At 30.4% G+C, this 19,612-nt stretch overlaps 1 long non-coding RNA gene across 1 annotated transcript in view; it reads right to left on the minus strand.

Annotated features, from left to right (window-relative positions):
- The window catches only part of LOC125809969 (uncharacterized), a 96,888-nt gene extending 77,809 nt beyond the window's left edge, over positions 1-19,079 (minus strand). The window contains exon 1 of the long non-coding RNA XR_007441838.1: positions 18,970-19,079. This is a non-coding gene — a long non-coding RNA (uncharacterized LOC125809969). The remainder of the gene's footprint in view (positions 1-18,969) is intronic.
- Between the last annotated feature and the right edge of the window lie 533 nt (positions 19,080-19,612).

The following is a 19,612-nucleotide window of genomic DNA, read 5'->3' on the forward strand; positions in this document are numbered from 1 at the left end:
TAATTTGGAAAAATTACATAAATACATAACTTATTTATTATATTCTCTAAAATTTCTTATCATTTGCAAAAATTACAAAAAAAAATATATCGAGATATTCTGGAATGTATTTAAATTCCACCAAATTTAGAGAATTTTTGTAATTTGAAAATGAGTAAGGATATGATATAATTAACTTTTAATACTATGAAATTTGTGTAAAATTTACTTTAATAGACTCACATTTTTAAAATTTAATATATTTATTTATTTTTATTTTGAATAAAATAATTTATAATTGCATACATATTCATAATTTTTTTTAAAGAATTATATTAAATTACATCATAAACGGACAAAGAATAAAAGTTATCAAGTCCGGCTAAAGTTGATAGGCATTTAATTGACGACATCATAAATGGATATGTACAGTACTCCCTCCGTCCCTTTTTAGTTGTCCACTTTAGAAATGGCACACAGATTAAGGCAATAATGATTAGCACAGTGAAGTTATAATTTTACCCTTATGACAACTTTTCACTTCAAAATTACAACCACTTATTTGAATTCAAGTGAAATAAATTGGAGGGAAACAACATACACTTTTACAATTTTCAAGAAGTGTAAATAAGGGTATAATAGGAAAAAATTTGTTGTCCTTTCTTGATTTGTCAAAATGGACAACTAAATAGAGACAATTAAAAAAGGAAATATGGACAAGTAAATAGGAACGGAGGGAGTAGTAGTTATAGGTTGGACGGCAGCTTCTTCCCTAATCTAAAAGACTTGTTTGGCAGGGAGTATTTTTTACTTTCTTTTTTTCAATTATCATTATTTATTATTTATAAATTAGTATTTAGCTATAAAAATTTCAAATGTAATTTAAAGTTGTATTCTAAATTTGAAAAACACTCTAAATCTCTTTTCACTTTTATTATATATGTTTTTCAAATTTTATCCTAACTTTTTATATTTTGAAAAATAACTCTATTTTGAAATATATTTCATGTTTAAATCATATTTTAAAAGTACGTTCGAATAGCTAGGGGTGTATATAGACTGGATTGGTTTGGGTTTTTTAAATACTAAATCAAATTATTTGTGCCGGATTTTTAAATCTATAAACAAAATCAAACCAATAATACTCAAGTTTTTCATCCTCGTTTATTTTCGGGTTTTAGGATTTTCTCAATAAAGTATTCATATAAATATAATTAACTTGTGGTTCAAAAAAACTAAACTTAGATTATGTATTTCAATTGAGTAAACCATTGTAAAACTAAAGAAGAATACTCAATATTATAATTTTTCTCAATGTTGAATTGCTTTTTTTTTTTTGTTAGTTTTAGAGTATTGATTTGAGCTCTATTAAAGTGGCTAATATATATGGACTATAATTTTTATTGGATCATATAAAATTTTAAGTCAAATTTAAAATAATAAGTTAAAAAATAAAATTTATGAAAATGTATAAGAAATATTTATAAATTATATCAAAGTAAATAATTTTGTATATAAAATAAATTTTAAAAATTATATATATAATGTCGGGTTGGTTTGGTCTCGAGTTGTCCTTTTTAAGTTAAAACTAAACCAACTCAAGTATAATCAATGTTTTTTTCTCCAATACTAAATCAACTCAAACTAAACCGCTAGCCAAAAGAAATTTCTAGATTGCAATTGATGTGATTTTCAGTTTGATTTTATTCTCTCCTTCAAACAATCAAATATAATGCAAAATTATAATCAAAACTTTACATTTTTTGTAGTTTGATCAATAAAAGATTATCATGACAGTTATTTATTGAAGTTCGCGGGAGGAAAGGGGGATTTATATCTCTCTACTCTTCTCGTAGCTTGATCGATCAAGGATTTTGATGACAAATATTTGTTGAGGTTCATGCGAGGAAAAGGTGATATATATATATATATATATTACTATATATAATAAGTGGGAATATCTATTACTTAGCACATGACAAGTGTTGGATGATATGTGCTTGATAGTGTTGTACATTCTTCTTTTATGGTTGTACCTTTAAAATTCATATTATTGGACAATTTAACACCATTAATTACCTACTACTTTATTAGCCAAAAATTTTGACCTCATTTGGGCCCATTTATTATTTATATGTTTTCAATTTTCAATATATGTTGTCTATCTAATTCTTTTTTTCAACCTTTTATTTTAAACTTCTTGAAATTTAATTACCTATTTATTACTCTCTTTATGCATTTTTAATTGTTATGATTTCCTTTTTAGAGTCAAACTATAAGAATTTTAACTAATATTTTACGATGTGTTTTTTCATCATATTCATAGGCAAAAAATTACAATTTATAGTACTTTTTGTATAGATTTTGCATATTTAATATATTTTTTAAAAATATCGAATTAATACAATCTGATTTAACTTTGAAAATTAGTCAAATGGACTTTCAAAAAGCGCAACATGACAAATACAAGTGGACGGAGAGAGTATATTTTAGCTACAAAATATATTAGAGGTACAACTTTTTAAAAAATTTAAATTTTTATTGCGTTGACTCTTGAAATCTTATCATTGTCATATGAATTTGAACAAATTATATATTATTAAAAGTTACATAAAAGATGCTATAAATCACAATAATTAGCAATTAAAAATATTTTTAAATCATATAAGAAATTTGGTTGACTAATTGGAATAGAATAAGTAACATGTACTATTTGAAAATAACGTCAAAATTTCTAGAATTCACAATAAATTAACAACTGAAAATATTTATGATTATTCACGTGAATTGAAACATGAGTAACCTATATTATTCAAAACTAATGCAAAAATACTATAAATCACAACAATTTAATAACTTCAAATATATTTTTAAGAAAACATATAAAAAATCGACGATCTTCAAATTCCATTTATATCACATAAATTAAAACAAAAAAAAATTAATATTTATTGGGCCCGTGCTGGCACAGTCACCAAATATCTATATATATGTGTCACAAATGGAAAAGTCCCAATCAAGGAAGCAACATATATCATTTACAAATGACTTAAAAAACATTAAAAATTACAATAATTAACAATTTAAAATATTTAAAAGCTATATAATACAATACGTTGACTCTCAGAATTCTATCAGGCTCACATATATTGGGACAGAAAAAATAACACATATCATTTTAAAATTACCAAAAAAGTATTATAAATAATAATAATTAACAACTTAAAATATCTGAAAGACATTTTAAAAGGGTTAATTTTGTAATTTTATCCATATCACATAAATTAGGACAAAGTGACCAGTAATGTACGTTATTTCAAAGTTACATAAAAATATCATAAATCACAATAATTAATAACTTAAAATATTTTTAAAAAAAGTATGAAAATTTGGATGACTCTCCAAATTTCATTTGTGTTACATAAATTGAGACAACAAAAATAACATATATTGGGTCCATTTTAATTTATTTGACTTATTTTTTATTTTATTTTTTATATTTAAAAAATGCATAAAAATACTATAAATCATAATAATTGACAATATAAAATATGTTTTGAAACAAATACAAAAAATTCCACTGATTCTTGAAGTGAATCTATCGTAAAAATACTATAAATTATGATAATTGACAACATAAAATATTTCAAAAATGTTGTATGTGGGTAGTCTTATTATGCCTTAAATAGCGTCAAAGAAAGTACATATTTGTGATAAAAAAAAACTTATTCCTTTATCCATGCAAATAATCGCTTCAAAAACTCGGTTATTAGCCTCAAAACATACCATTTATATTATTATAGCACGGGCCACATTATCTAATATATATTACTCTTATTTAGAAATGGGAGTTTGGAGGACCAACATTGCACTAAAGAGTTGGACTAAAAGCTATAGAAATTGTACATTGAGGCCCACCAAAAAGATCAACTATTCTTTTTTTCTACTTTCCATTCTCCCCTTTTACTCTCTTTAGTTTATCTTTCATCTTAAATTTTTCATAGATCTTTAAAATATTTTGAATTATTAATTATTATGAATTATAATGTTTTGATTTTTACGTAGTTTACAAATATATAAATTTCATTTTTAAAAAATTGAAGATATCATACGCAAATTTATGGTCAAACTTAAACTATTTGATTCTTGAGAAATAAAAAGTGTCACATAAAATGGGACAGACGAAGGATAACTCTCAATTAAATTTATTTCACTTTTTAGTTTCCATTTTTAACATAATTTTTGAAGTTGGATTTCTACGAATTCTATAGTAGACCCATTTAAATTTGATTTTTTTGTTTTAAATTAGAGAACTTGGCCGCACTTCGCACGATCATTAAAATTAAATATTTTTGATTAATTTTATATTTACTCTGTTGTTTAATCGTAATATTATTATTTGTTTTAATAATATGAAGATTGTGAAAAAAATAAAGCTTCACAAATTTTACATCTATTAAATGAGGAAGAATATATTTTTTATCAAATAAGTTAAAATATATTTGCTAATAACAAATTCTTCCATTGCATGAAGTTGATCCTTTAATATATAATATATATTCCGGTGTACCATTCTCCTTAAATGTGTAAGAAATATCTCATAATGTCAAATAACACTGTAATACTCCCTATGTCCCTAATTACTTGTCCACTTTTAAATTTACACATTTATTAAGAAATCAATTAATGACATAGTGAGTTTATCATTTTACCCCTATTAATTATGAAGTAGATGAAAAGTTCTGCAATTTTCAAAGTACTCATTTAATTCAGGGTATAATAGGTAAAAAAAATGTTCTTTCTTGATTTGTCAAAATGGACAAGTAATTAGAGACAACTATAAAAGGAAAAGTGAACAAGTAATTAGGGACAGAGGGAGTACTAAACAAATGCATCAGCAAATGAAATTTATATTAAAAATATATTGAATGATGACGTAATGATACCTTCATAGAATTTTCTATCAATTTAAAAATAAAATAAAAAATTCACCCTTTCAATTTCGTTATATCTTCTTATTTAGTAGAAGAATAGGTAAAAAAAATGTTCTTTCTTGATTTGTCAAAATGGACAAGTAATTAGAGACAACTATAAAAGGAAAAGTGAACAAGTAATTAGGGACAGAGGGAGTACTAAACAAATGCATCAGCAAATGAAATTTATATTAAAAATATATTGAATGATGACGTAATGATACCTTCATAGAATTTTCTATCCATTTAAAAATAAAATAAAAAATTCACCCTTTCAATTTCGTTATATCTTCTTATTTAGTAGAAGAATCATCATTTATTATATTCTACTCCACCTTAATTGTACCATCAAAGTTTTAAGAATAAACATTAAATTTTAAATCGAAATAAAAAATCATTGAAAAATGACAGAAAAAATAATAATAGTATATGAAAATTAAAATAAGGTGCAAGAAAAGCCTTTTCACGATAATTTCTTAAAATATATTGATAACAATTAAAATGAAGCTGTTATTTTATCTTTAAAATTAAGTTTGATTGAATTGAATTAGTACAATGAGAAAAAATATTAAACTAATAACTTTTTAATGTTATTAAATGCATTTTCTTTTTAATTGAGTAGTAGATTAAAAGTTCTGAATTAGGATATTAAAATAATATCTTACTCTCTCCTTAATTATTATGGTATTGCAAACATTTATTTTCCTTAAATGGTGATTCATTTTTCATTTACAGTTATATCCAATTAATTTCTAATGTATTGAATGTGGTTATGGGATATTGAAATAATATCTTTATCTTTCCTTAATCAGAATAAAATTATAATTTAACATTTATTTTTCTGAAATGATAATTTTGTTTTAATTCCTAGAACATATTGTTTACTATATTGAATGTAATTATAATAAAACATATTGTATTTAGTATGACAAAAGAACTCAAAAATTGGAGAAATTAGATAAATAGTAATCTTAGCTTTTAAGAAATGTCACATCATCATTTACATATCCAACTTTATATATATAAAAGAGTTAAAAAAGAAAAAATAAGTGATTTAAGAAAATTATATAAATAACATTAGTGATCAGATGAAGATTAAGAAAAAACGTCAAATAAATTGGTAGTATTGATGATGATAAAAGTTAAATAAATCATTTTTTCTATTATTTAAATTTTTAACATAAAATTTCCAATCTTTTAAAATTAAAAAATTAAATAAAATTGAGGCGATAATTATTTTAAAGATAAATATAACCAAAATTGTCAGAAAAAATTGATAAAAATAAATAAGTATCTATAACTAAGAATGGTGTCACTACATTTTCTATTTTAACTTTATTGTTACATATGGATAGAAACTTTTAGAAGAAGAAATGATTCAAAAATTTAAAAATAATGATTCCTTAAATGGTGATTCCTTTTCCATTTACAGCTTTTCAATTAATTTTTAATGTATTATATATGGTTATGGATATTGGATTAGTAATTTTATCTTTCCTTAATCATAATAAAATATATTTTAACCTTTGTTTTTGTGAAATGATAATTTTCTTTTCATTCGTACAACATATTCATTAATATATTAAATGTAATTATAATAAAACATGTTGTATTTAGTATGACAAAATAATTCAAAATTTAAAAAAATTATCTTCAATTTTTTAAAAATGAAATTTATATATTTGTAAACTACGTAAAAATCAAAACATTATAATTCATAATAATTAATAATTCAAAATATTTTAAAGATCTATGAAAAATTTAAGATGAAAGATAAACTAAAGAGAGTAAAAGGGGAGAATGGAAAGTAGAAAAAAAGAATAGTTGATCTTTTTGGTGGGCCTCAATGTATAATTTCTATAGCTTTTAGTCCAACTCTTTAGTGCAATGTTGGTCCTCCAAACTCCCATTTCTAAATAAGAGTAAAATAAATATATATATATATATATATATATATATATATATATATATATATATATATATATCTAAGAAAATGATATAAATTACATTAATGATGAAATGAAGATTAAGAAAAGAAGTAAAACAAATTAATAATAATATTGATGATGATAGGAGTTAAATAAATCATTTTTTATTTTTTGTAAATTTTCAATATAAATTTTTCAGTCTTTTAAAATTAGAAAATGCTAAAAAAAAAAACTAAAACTAAAAATCGAGGCAACAATTATTTTAAGGAAAAAATAACAAAAAATGTCAGAAACATTGATAAGAATAAATAAGTATCTATTGCTAAGAAGGTGTCACCCCACATTTTCTATTTTAGCTTTATTATTACATATAGATAGAAACTTTAAGATGAAGAATGATCCAAAAAAATTTAAATAACAAATCAATTATGTAAAAATACATGTGTAATTCTTACAAAGTTATAATAACTAATTTCTTCAAATGAATAATTAAATGAAAGAAAAAAAAGTAATTAAGAAAATAATATAAATAACACTAATTATGAGATTAATAGCATTGATGAGGAAAGGAACTTAAATATGATCATCTTTTTAATTTTTTAAAAAGAAAATATATATAAACTTTAATTAAAGATAAATAAGAAAAAAAAACTTTAAAGATACAAAAAATCAAGACAAAATAAAAGATGAAAGAATTTAGAAGAATAATGAGGTTGAAAGAAATAATATCTAATTTTCTCTCTTTTCAAATCACAAAATAAATTTTTGCTTGTTCTCCTCCTAATTTGATACGAATTCCATAAATAGAATGATTTTTTTTCCAAATAATTTTTCTTACCCTTTGAAATACTAATCAGCCTTCTTATAAATTTGTCAACCACAATGAATTTTCTCTCCTTGTAGGAGGAATAAACATTTTTTCAAAAAGTCTTTTATTTTGAAAAGAACTTTTTGTTACATAATCTCTTTCTTTACATCAATATCTTCACAAGAATCATGAGATATTCTCTCTTTCTCTTTTGTTAAAAAAGTCACATGACCTAGAAATTTGATGGACATCTTAGCGACAGAAGTTGATACCATATATTGATCATCATCGTCAGAAGAAGAAGAGCCAAAGTGAAGAAATTTGTTCTTATTTGTTACAAATGGTCAACTATTTTTATTTTTTTTATAGGCTAAATAATTATAAACAGTTATGAAAAATGAATAGTTTTTATCTTTTCATCTTTCATTTTCATTTACTTAAATCTATATTAGTGTATTGAATGTTATAAAGGGCATAATTAATTGGGTATGATATAAATACTTTTAAAAAAAAAAATACAAATAACAAATACAAAACAAAGATAAAATGACAAAAAAAGGACAAAAAAAATGAATAGAAATACTGGTCATAGAGAGATGCCACATCAGATTGTCTATATTCAGCTTTATATATACATATATAGGTTCATGCCCTTAGATGTTATTTTATTACTTTAGCTGGCATCGACATTTTTGTAAATCTGATATCTACTTTGGAACATTTTATAATGTGGCATAGGCTGACAATTGAGATAATAAATTTAAAAATAATAATTAATTTATTATAATACTAATATCAATATCATAAAGATATATATATATCATTTAAAAAATATATAAAAAGTATTATACATTGTAATAATTAACCGCTTTATTTTTTTAAAATCATATAACTAATTTGATTTACACTCCAAAATTCATAGGTGTCACATAATTTAGACATTAATTCTTCATTACTTAATATATGTAATTATATCAATGACATATAAATTGAAATTAAAAAAATTACATATTTTATTTGAAAATCACGTAATAGTACTATAAGGTATAATAATTAACAACTTAACATATTTTAAAATTTTAGTTGACTCTCCAAATTCCATATGTCTCATGTAATTGAGACAGAGAAAAACATATATTGGTTTAAAATTAATAAAAATATTATAAATTAGAGTAATAATTAACAACTTAAAATTTATAAAAAAATCCTTTAAAAAAATTTAGTTGGCTCTCCAAATTCAATTGGTATTACAATAATTAAAACATAGAAATTAACATAGATTGGACTCCTGCTAACATTTATGTTTTCTTTTTTTAAATTTTTTCTTTTATACTTTATATAAATAAATTTTTTATGTAAAAAGTATTATAAATCATAATAATTAATAGCTTAAAATATTTGAAAACATATAAAAAGTTTTTGTTAACTTTCAAAATTTCATCTATACCACATAAATTGGGAGAAATATAGATATATAGATATTTTAAGTTGCTAATGATTGTGAGTTATAGTACGTTTTATGTCATTTTCATACATATTCCACGCTTTGTCCTGATTTATGTGATACAAATGAAATTTCAAAAGTCAATGAATTTTTTATAAGTTTTTTTAAAAATTAACTTGTTATTTATTGTGATTTATAATATATTTACGTAAAACATACTCTAAATAAAAATAATTAGCAACTTAAAATATATAAAAACATACTAAAAAATTAATTAACTTCAAAGTTCATATGTACCACATAAATTAAAACAGAAACAGTAACATATATTGGGCCCCGTGCTGGCACGGGGTCCCATATCTAGTATATATATATATATATATATATATTGTAGTTTGATCAATAAAAGATTATCATGACAGTTATTATTGAAGTTCGCGGGAGGAAAGGGGGATTTATATCTCTCTACTCTTCTCGTAGCTTGATCGATCAAGGATTTTGATGACAAATATTTGTTGAGGTTCATGCTAGGAAAAGGATATATATATATATATATATATATATATATAGGCAGATTAAATACTTCTTTCTCTCTCAATTTATGCAATTGATTTTTTAATATTAAAAAAATGATATATATTTTTTTTAATTTTATTGTTAGTAAAATAAGTTGTAATTATACAAATACAAATTATAATTATTTTTTAAAATTGTATATCTATTATAAATTATAAATTATATCATCTCATAGACAGACATTATCTATTAAAGAGTAGGTAGGCAGCCTACAATTGTATCAAGTCTACCTAATAAAGATTTGGTGTCCGAATTTGGTGTAATAAAGAGTAGGAGTTAACAGGTGTATCGCTGTCTTGTTGGACCATATTGAATGGCCTCATCATCATCAGTGAATATATATGGTACTCCCTTCGTTTAATTTTATTTATCACATTTTGATATAAGTATTTTATCAAACTATTCATATTAAATGATGTCTTGAAAAATGACTTGTAAAATAAGTATTTATAATATTGATGGTAAAACATGAAAAAATAATTATTGTTTTTTTCTTATCTATTAAAAGTGGCAAATAAAAATGAAAATGACAAATAAAAGTGAATGAAGAGAGCAGTATATATAGTCTAGAAGAGTAGATTAGCATCTTCTTAACTAAATACTTGAAATATGAATCTTCGAATATCGATTTATTTTATTTTATTTTAATGCCAAAAAAAATATCGAAAAGATTACCGACCCAATTTGGCTATGAGTATTTTTTATTTTTTTTAGAAATAATTATTTTAATTTAAAATCAATGTTTAATTATAAAAATTTAATATGATTTGAGATTGGGAGAAGGATCAAGAATTACCCCTGACCTATTGGAAATAACTCAAATATATCCTTCTTCCACCTTTTAATCTAAAAATACCCTCCACCTTTGTTTTTGGTTCAAAGATGCCCCAAGTTTAATTTAATTGAATTCTTTAACTAATTAGTTAATTTTCTTATTTGTTCTAAAATATAATTTTTTAAATTATTTCAAATTCTCGATATTAGTTCATATCTTTATATTAAAAATATTTAAGTCTAAAATATGAAATAAAGAATCTATTGTGTAAAACTAAAGTATTTTTTTTATTATTACAATAACACAATAAAATTCTTAGTAATATTCTTCATTTTTACACAATAAATTCTTTATTTTATTTTACATTTTATACACTTTTATTTTATATTTTAATTTTTGAAATAATTTTTTAATTTATTTAATTATATTCAAATCATCATATTAAAATTTAATTATATTAATATTTGATATTTTCTTTGATTTACTTTTTAATAAATAAGCACTACACTCAATTTTCCTCTATTCTATTCAATATAATTTATGGTTGTGTAACGTCCGGTTTCCGTCGTTATAGAAAAGCCTACAGGGAAAAATTTTGGGCCAAAAAAGTTTTTCGTAGTAACTTGGAATTTCCCAACCTAGTCCAAATTTGGACGAAATCGGAGTTAGTAAGGTCTAGGAAAATCTGGTAGCAATTGGGTGATCTAATCATGATTTTGATCGCATGAGTAGATAGCTAAGACGTTAAGGAACCCGTACGACTTTACGGAATTGAATTCGGGCGAGTAGAACTCCTGAAACTGATCTTAGCGTGAACAGGCGGGTAGTTTCTGAGTGTCATTGGTTAAAGGTGTGTTATGAAATGAGGGTTTTGGAATTCTTTATTTAGCTCTCTGTTTCTGTGCAAGCCGCTAAGGCGGGATTATTCCCGCCAGGGCGGACCGCTGTAGCGGGATGAGTACTGCTGTGGCGGGCGAGTTGCAAATTAAGTCGAAAATAAACCCCAAAAACATTTTATTCTACACTTTTCAACTTTGAGAGATAGGAGACGACCCCAGGCGAGTTCTTGACCCTTTTTCACCATTCTTGTGGCTAAAGGTAAGGTTTTAACTCCCTGAATTCGTCTTTTGATCCGTAGAACGTAAACTAATGGGTAATTATCCATGGGGGAGGGTTTTGATCTGAAATTTATGGTGGAAAAAACCCTATTTTGGATATTGGGATCATGGGTTGTTAAAGTTGATTGTAATCTGGGTAATTAGACATCGTTTATTGATTTTCGTGTTATATTAATTGTTTGTAGACAAAAAACAAGCGGAACGAATACGAAAAGGGAAGAATCAAGTTTCTTAGGGGAGTCAAGCATTGTCTGAGGTAGGTGATGATTGTGATTTCATGTTGTGTGATGTATGTTTGTTCTTGCTTCATTATAATACATGTATGTATGCGAATATTGCATTATTGATTACACTAATTGTAAATGAGGATAGATGAATGATGAATGTCATGACTCATGACTTGATTGTATGATTTTGAGAATATACTTGTGATTGTGATTATGGTTTGTTGAATGGATCAGGTGTTGCGTTCTGACACACTAAATGGGAACGGTTGCCACGTTCCGACATAAACATGGATTAGTTGCCACATTCCGGCATAAACATTGGATCGGGTACCACGAACCGGTACACTAGCAGTTTGGGTGTGGGTTCCATGAGAGGACCATTGACTTGACATAACAGTATATTTTGAGAATTTTAAAATTGTACGTTGTTCGTAAATGATGTTGATATTGTATATGCTCGGTGTATGCATGTTATTATTATGTTGTAATGGCTTATGTATGTTGCACTTAGTGAAATAGCCGCATGATCCTACCAGTACATCGTGGTTGTGTACTGATACTCATTTGCTCTTTCTTTGTTGAGTACATGACATCTTCAAACGGCTATTGACAAACCTCGTTTAGAAGATCAATGATCGTTTCGAATTCAAGGGTGAGCCAATTCTTCCGAGACGTCATGAGTTCTCTTATGTTTATGTCCACATTTCGGACTTAAAATTTCTAGCTAGTTATTCGTATGTTAGTTGGGGTTGTACCCCTTCTTGTTTAAGACTTATGGTTGAGCCTTAAATATTTTGGTACATTGACTTTCAGGTTCTAAGCGTTATTTTCCGCATTTATTTTTTTAGACTTTTGGACTTTATGGGAACTTTATTTCTTTTCCTTAGCATTTAAACATGCTTCCGTAATTTTAAATGCCTTAGTTGATTTAGTTGTGTAGTTTTATGGTTAGTTGGGTTGTAGTAATGATTCTGTAACATCTCTCACCTAGAAACGACTATAAACAGTTTAAAATATGAAAATATTGATTTTTGGAAAGAATAAGGATATCTGGAAACTTTGGTCTAAGTTAAGAAAATGAGTTTTGACCATTTTCAAACGGCCATAACTCCTAGCTCAGGAAGATTTAGGAGCAGATCTTGATATGGTTGGAAATCCCTTGGAGAGATCTTTCCAACGCCGCCAAGATTGCACGATTTCGACATCGTATGAGTGAGATATGCCTTTCGGAAGTTGGGTTGTTGGATTGAGGAAAGTCCCAATCCGGATTCAGGGAAGGGCAAAGTAGTGTTTTCTCTAATTAATTTCCTAATTTGATTTTAGGGATTTATTGGGGTAAAAACATGACTTTTTCAGTTTGGAGAATTGAGAAATACGCTTAGGGCTTGGAGAAGAGAGAAAAGAAGAAAGAAAGGGAGAAACAGACAAGAATTCGTCAAGATCATCCAAGATTGCGAGTGGAATTTGTCGGGGGTGATCCCTATTAAGGTATGTGAGATCTTTTTGTGTTGGGTTAGTTCACCAACACACCAACTTGTTTCAATCCAATTGTTTTGAGTTGTTTACATGTTGAAGAAGTAAGGTTCTTGAAGAACAAATTGTAGAATTCTTGTTGGTTGAGTTGTTGATGCTAGGGGGTGAGTTGATTCATGTTTCCGAGTTGTTTTTCGAGTTAGAATGGTTGTATATTGAGGGTACAATTGATCCTAAGTGTTTGGGGAAGGAGCTATGGAAGTTAGGGAGGTTTAGAGAGGAAGACGGAAAAGAAAAGTCGGAAGTCGCTCGGAAAAAGGGATGGGGCGCCGCACCTGCCAGAGCGCCACAAAAACTTCTCTGAAGTTTGGCCTCTTGCGTGTCCCGCCAGCCAGACTTCTCTGAAGTTTAAGGGCTGGCGCCCCGCGCCTCTCAGAGCGCCAGGGACGCCAGTTCTCCCCATTCGTTCCCCACCTTTTCGTACTTGTTCCTAAGCGATGTACCTATGTTTTCTAGTTTTTTCCAACACTCTAAGGTACATCTAAACATCATGAAATCATCCGTAAACATGAGATCATGAACCTTGAATCCATAATCCAATTCAAGAAAAGTTAAGATCAAAGTCAAAGAAGTTAAGAGTCAAGTCTAGAAGTTAAGAAGCAAGTCAAATCAAAGTTTCTTAAAGTTTTCAAGAGTCTTTATTAAATGTTTAAACTTCGTTTTAAGGCTCAAGTTTCAAGTAAAGTAAAGAGTAAAGAGTTGAGTTCATTTCTCAAAAGTTATTAGGGGACTAAGTATTCCCAAAGAGTTTATAAATGTTTTCACATTTGAGCAAGAAAGGGAACATCAATTCCAAGAGAGCTTTTAAGCTAAGTTTTGAGTAATTATCTCAATTCAAAGAAAGAGTTTTCTTTTTTCAAACATATGAGCTAAGTATATTTTGGGAGTAGTATTGAGCACCGATATGGGGATGCGAGTTCATATTAACTCAAGTCTCTATAAACCATGTAGCCATCATGGGTAGTAAATGATCATAATTTTTAGATGACTCCTTAAAATGCTTTTAGCATAGACTAGTGGATCCACTAAGTTAAGCATTCTATATGACAGCAAAGTATAGGACAGTTCTGGCAACGTGGGCAAGACGCTGTATCACCACTTAGGCTCATAGTGGTGGTTGTCGGTTAGAGAATCTCCCACAAAAGTTATATTACTTTTACATTTAAGTAAAGTTGAGTTTGTTATTGCTTTATCTTTAACAAACTAAGTTGTTTACACTATTTTATAAGCTTTATATATATTGCATTATATTGAGTTTAGTTGTTCATGAGTTAAATAGAGCCAAGGTAAGTGTTCCTTTTGTACTTCTTTCAAGCTTAAGTTGTTGTTTAGCTTTCCAACTCGCATACTCGTACATTCAATGTACTGATGCCAGTTGGCCTGCTTCTTATTATGATGCAGACACAGGTAACCAGGATCAGCATCCAACACGCCATTGATCCAGTTGAGCACTCCAGAGTTAGTGGTGAGCCTCCTTGCATTCCGGAGAACTCTGTTATTTCGCTTTCCTAGTTTTGCTTTATTAGGATGTTGTGGGGTCTGTCCCAACATCCATCTCAGTATTATAGAGGGTTCATAGACAGTCAGACAGTTAGTATTGAGTCTCTCATCTATGTATTTGCAGATACTTTGTTTTGAGACATAAGTTGCCATTTTGGCTAAGATGTTATCATTTAAACTATTGCATTGAGTTTATTCTGTTGATTTAAGTCTTCCGCTGAGTTAAGTAAGCCAGGCCAAGGGTTCGCTTGGGGCCAGCGATGGTCTCCGAGTGCCGGCCACGTCCAGAGTGTAGGCTCGGGGCGTGACAAACTTGGTATCAGAGTACAGAGTTTAAGAGTCCTAGGGAGTCTATGAAGCCGTGTCAGTAGAGTTCTAGTTATTGGTGTGAAGCGCGCCACATCTATAATTAGAAGGCTGCAACATTTAGGAAATTCTTCAATCCCTTCATATCCATCTCGTGCGTTAGAGTTTATCGCTAAAAGTTTCCCTCTAATTCGTGCTTGTGTGTGTTACAGATAACCATGCCTCCACGAAGAGCAACACGAGGTCGTCTAGCTAGGAGAAATGTTGAACCACAAGAGCAAAGGGTACCTAATGCACCAAATGTGCAACCTCAGGGCGAGGTCACTAATGCTGAATTTCGTAAGGCTATCCGAATACTGAGCCAAGCTGTGACTAACCAGGTTGGGCAGCCAAGAGGACCAAGACAAGATGAGGCTGACACTTCGAGGATTCGCGAATTCTTGAGAATGAATCCTCATAGTTTCACTGATTCGGTCACTACTGAGGATTCGAAATTTTTTATTGAGGAGCTGAAGAAGGTATTTGATGTGATGCATGTGACAGATACTGAGTGAGTTGAACTAGCTGCATATCAACTGAAGGATGTTGCTAGAACATGGTTTGATCAGTGGAAAGGGGGTCGACTTTAGAATGCACCACTTGCTAGTTGGGCTTGTTTTGAGGAAGCCTTCTTGGGGCGTTTCTTTCCCCGAGAACTGAAGGAGGCTAAGGTACGAGAGTTTCTTACACTAAAACAGGATTTCTTGAGTGTGCATGAGTATGGGTTGAAGTTCACCCAGCTGTCCCGCTATGCTCCTGAAATGGTTAAGGACATGAGGAGTAGAATGAACTTGTTTATTGCTGGCTTGGGTCGTCTGTCAAGCAAAGAGGGCAGGGCAGCAATGCTGATAGGTGACATGGACATATCAAGGTTGATGGTTTATGTGCAGGAGGTTGAGGAAGAGAATCTGAGAGACAGGGAAGAGTTCAGAAGTAAGAAAGCTAAGACAGGGAATGAGTCTGGGCAACAGAAGGCATTGTGAATCGTTCGTCCTTTTAGCAGAAGCAAAAGGGGCCTGCAACATCATCTGCTAGTGCACCTGCACCTTGAAACAAAGGCGAATATTATGGTAAGAATTTGCAGAACTTCAGCTCTAAACCAGCGCAGTCCCAGGGTAGTGTGGCACAATGAGGTAGTTGGGCTCCTGGATGTGCTAAGTGTGGGAGAACCCACCCAGGTAAGTGTCGTGATGGCTTGACAGGTTGTTTCAAGTGTGGACAATAGGGACACTTCTTGAAAGAGTGTCCTAAGAATAAGTAAGGTAGTGGAAATCCAGGCAATAGAGCCTAGTCTTCATCAGTTACTCAACCAGACAAGGCTGCACCTAGAGGAGCTACTTCTGGTACTAGCGGAGGTGCAAACCGCCTTTATGCAATCACCAGTCTCCAAGAGCAAGAGAACATCTCCAGATGTTGTCATTTGTATGATCAAAGTCCTTGCTTTTGATGTTTATGCTTTGCTAGACCCAGGAGCCAATTTATCTTTTGTGACCCCTTATGTTGCAACTAAGTTTGATGTTATCCCTGAGAAACTTTGTGAATCTTTTTGTGTTTCCACACCTGTCGGGGAGTCTATTCTAGCAGAAAGAGTCTATCGTGATTGTCCTGTTTCCATCAATCACAAATACGCCATGGCTGATCTAGTTGAACTAGACATGGCAGATTTTGATGTCATTCTAGGTATGGACTGGCTTCATGCCTATTATGCATAAATAGATTGTAGAACTAGAGTTGTCAAGTTTCAGATTCCTAATGAGCCAGTCATAGAGTGGAGTAGTAGTTCAACTGTGCCTAAGGGTCGTTTCATTTCATACCTTAAGGCGAGAAAGTTAGTTTCAAAGGGCTGTATCTATCACTTAGTCAGAGTTAATGATTCAAGTGTTGAGGTACCTCCAATTCAGTCAGTTCTTATAGTAAGAGAGTTTCCAGAAGTCTTTCCTGATGATCTACCCGGAGTCCCTCTTGAGAGAGAAATAGACTTTGGTATAGACATCATTCCAGATACTCGTCCTATCTCTATTCCGCCATACATAATGGCACCAACAGAGTTGAAAGAGTTGAAAGAGTTGAAAGAGCAGGTGAAAGATCTCTTAGATAAGGGTTTCATTCGACCAAGTGTCTCACCTTAGGGCTCTCCGATCTTGTTTGTGAGAAAGAAAGATGGTTCCCTTAGGATGTGTATAGATTACCATCAATTAAATAAGGTTACCATCAAGAATAAGTAGCCTCTTCCAAGGATAAATGATTTATTTGATCAACTTCAGGGTGCCACCTGTTTTTTGAAAATTGATCTCAGATCAGGCTACCATCAGTTGAAAGTTAGGGAATGTGACATTCCAAAGACAACATTCAGGACTAGATATGATCATTATGAATTCTTGGTCATGTCCTTTGGTTTGACCAATGCACCAACAGTGTTCATGGATCTTATGAACAGAGTCTTCAAACCTTATTTAGATATGTTTGTTATCGTCTTCATTGATGACATACTAATCTATTCAAGGAATGAAGAAGATCATGCTAGTCATCTCAGAATAGTTCTTCATACCTTGAAAGATAAGGAGTTGTATGCCAAGTTCTCTAAGTGTGAGTTTTGGCTTGAGTCTGTGGCATTCTTGGGCCATATTATTTCCAGTGATGGTATTAGAGTTGATACTCATCAGAAAATTGAGGCAGTGCAGAATTGGCCTAGACCCACATCTCCAACTGATATTAGGAGTTTCTTGGGCTTGGCTGGTTATTATAGGAGATTTGTAGAGGGGTTCTCGTCTATTTCATCTTCGTTGACCAAGTTGACTCAAAAGACAGTGAAATTTCAATGGTCTAAAGCTTGTGAGAAGAGCTTTCAGGAATTGAAGAAGAGGTTGACTAGTGCCCCAGTTTTGACCTTACCAGAGGATACTCAAGGTTTTGTGGTGTATTGTGATGCATCCAGAGTTAGTTTGGGTTGTGTGTTAATGCAGAATGGAAGGTGATAGCTTATTCCTCCAGACAGTTGAAGGTTCATGAGAAGAATTATCCAACCCATGACTTAGAGTTGGCCGTTGTAATTTTCGCCTTGAAGATTTGGCGACACTACTTATATGGTGTTCATGTTAATATATTCACTGATCACAAGAGCTTGCAATATGTATTCACTCAGAAAGAGCTCAATCTCAGACATAAGAGGTGGTTGAAATTACTCAAGGATTATGACATGAGTATTCTTTACCACCCAGGTAAGGCTAATGTGGTTGCTGATGCTTTAAGCAGGTTATCCATGAGTAGTACCACCCATGTTGAGGAAGAAAATAGGGAGTTAGCCAAAGATGTGCACAAACTTGCACGCTTGGGAGTTAGACTTATGGATTCCACAGAAGGAGGAATAGTGGTGACGAATGAGGCAGAATCATCACTAGTGTCAGAAGTGAAGGAAAAGCAAGAACAAGACCCCATTTCCCTCGACTTGAAGGAAAATGTTCAAAATCAAAGAGTATTAGGTTTTGAACAAGGGGGATATGGTGTATTGAGATATCAAGGTTGTCATGACCCAAGCCTAGGGCCTAGACGTGACCGGCGAATGGGGAACCCGAAGGAACCCCAAACAAGCCTCATAGCATATCATTACACATCCTTGGTCGCGGAAGCAATTAAAATGACCATAAGCGATAAGCATAATCAAGGGGAAATCGGGACTAAGGGAGCAAGAAAAAAAAAGGGAATGATACATAAATACCATAGATGAGTCAAGCTCAAGCATAAAACACAACTTGTCCAACACCACCTCTAAACATGAGTACTTAGCGGGGGCCAAGACAAACCACCGGGCTCACCCTCATAGTCAAAACATAACTAAAAAGGAAAAGTCTTATACATAGCAAAAGATCATGAGCAACGTCCCTGGAATGGAGGACTCACCAATAACCTTGATAGGAAATCGTATTAGCCACGCGGAGGAGGATGGTCAAGCGGTGCTCCGGTCCCTACATGGTGACATCATGTAGGCATAGAGTATGCATTAGTACGTTTGAATGTACTAAGTATATGAGATGCAATGCAATGCTACAATAGATGGACATCATAGGAAAAATGCATAATCATACCCGATAAATAGCATATTAATGAAATGATATGTATAATAATGCTTACATAAAAATCATATTTAGTGGGACGTAGTACATGTGTGGCGAGTGACCATCAATATAGTATTTTCCAAGGCCTACCACCCCATTGGAGAGGCGAAAGAGGTACAAACTCCTCAATGTGGTTACCCGGGCCTACCACCCCCGAGCTAGGGACCAAGGTACAAACCCCTCGATATGGTTATACGGGCCTACTACCCCCCGTACTAGGCAACCAAGGTACCAACCCCTCGATACGGTTATACGGGCCTACTACCCCCCGTACTAGGCTTGGTCGACTCACAA

This window comes from Solanum verrucosum, unplaced genomic scaffold, assembly GCF_900185275.1.
Source record: "Solanum verrucosum unplaced genomic scaffold, falcon-dt-bn FXZP01000257.1, whole genome shotgun sequence".
Lineage (NCBI taxonomy): Eukaryota > Viridiplantae > Streptophyta > Magnoliopsida > Solanales > Solanaceae > Solanum > Solanum verrucosum.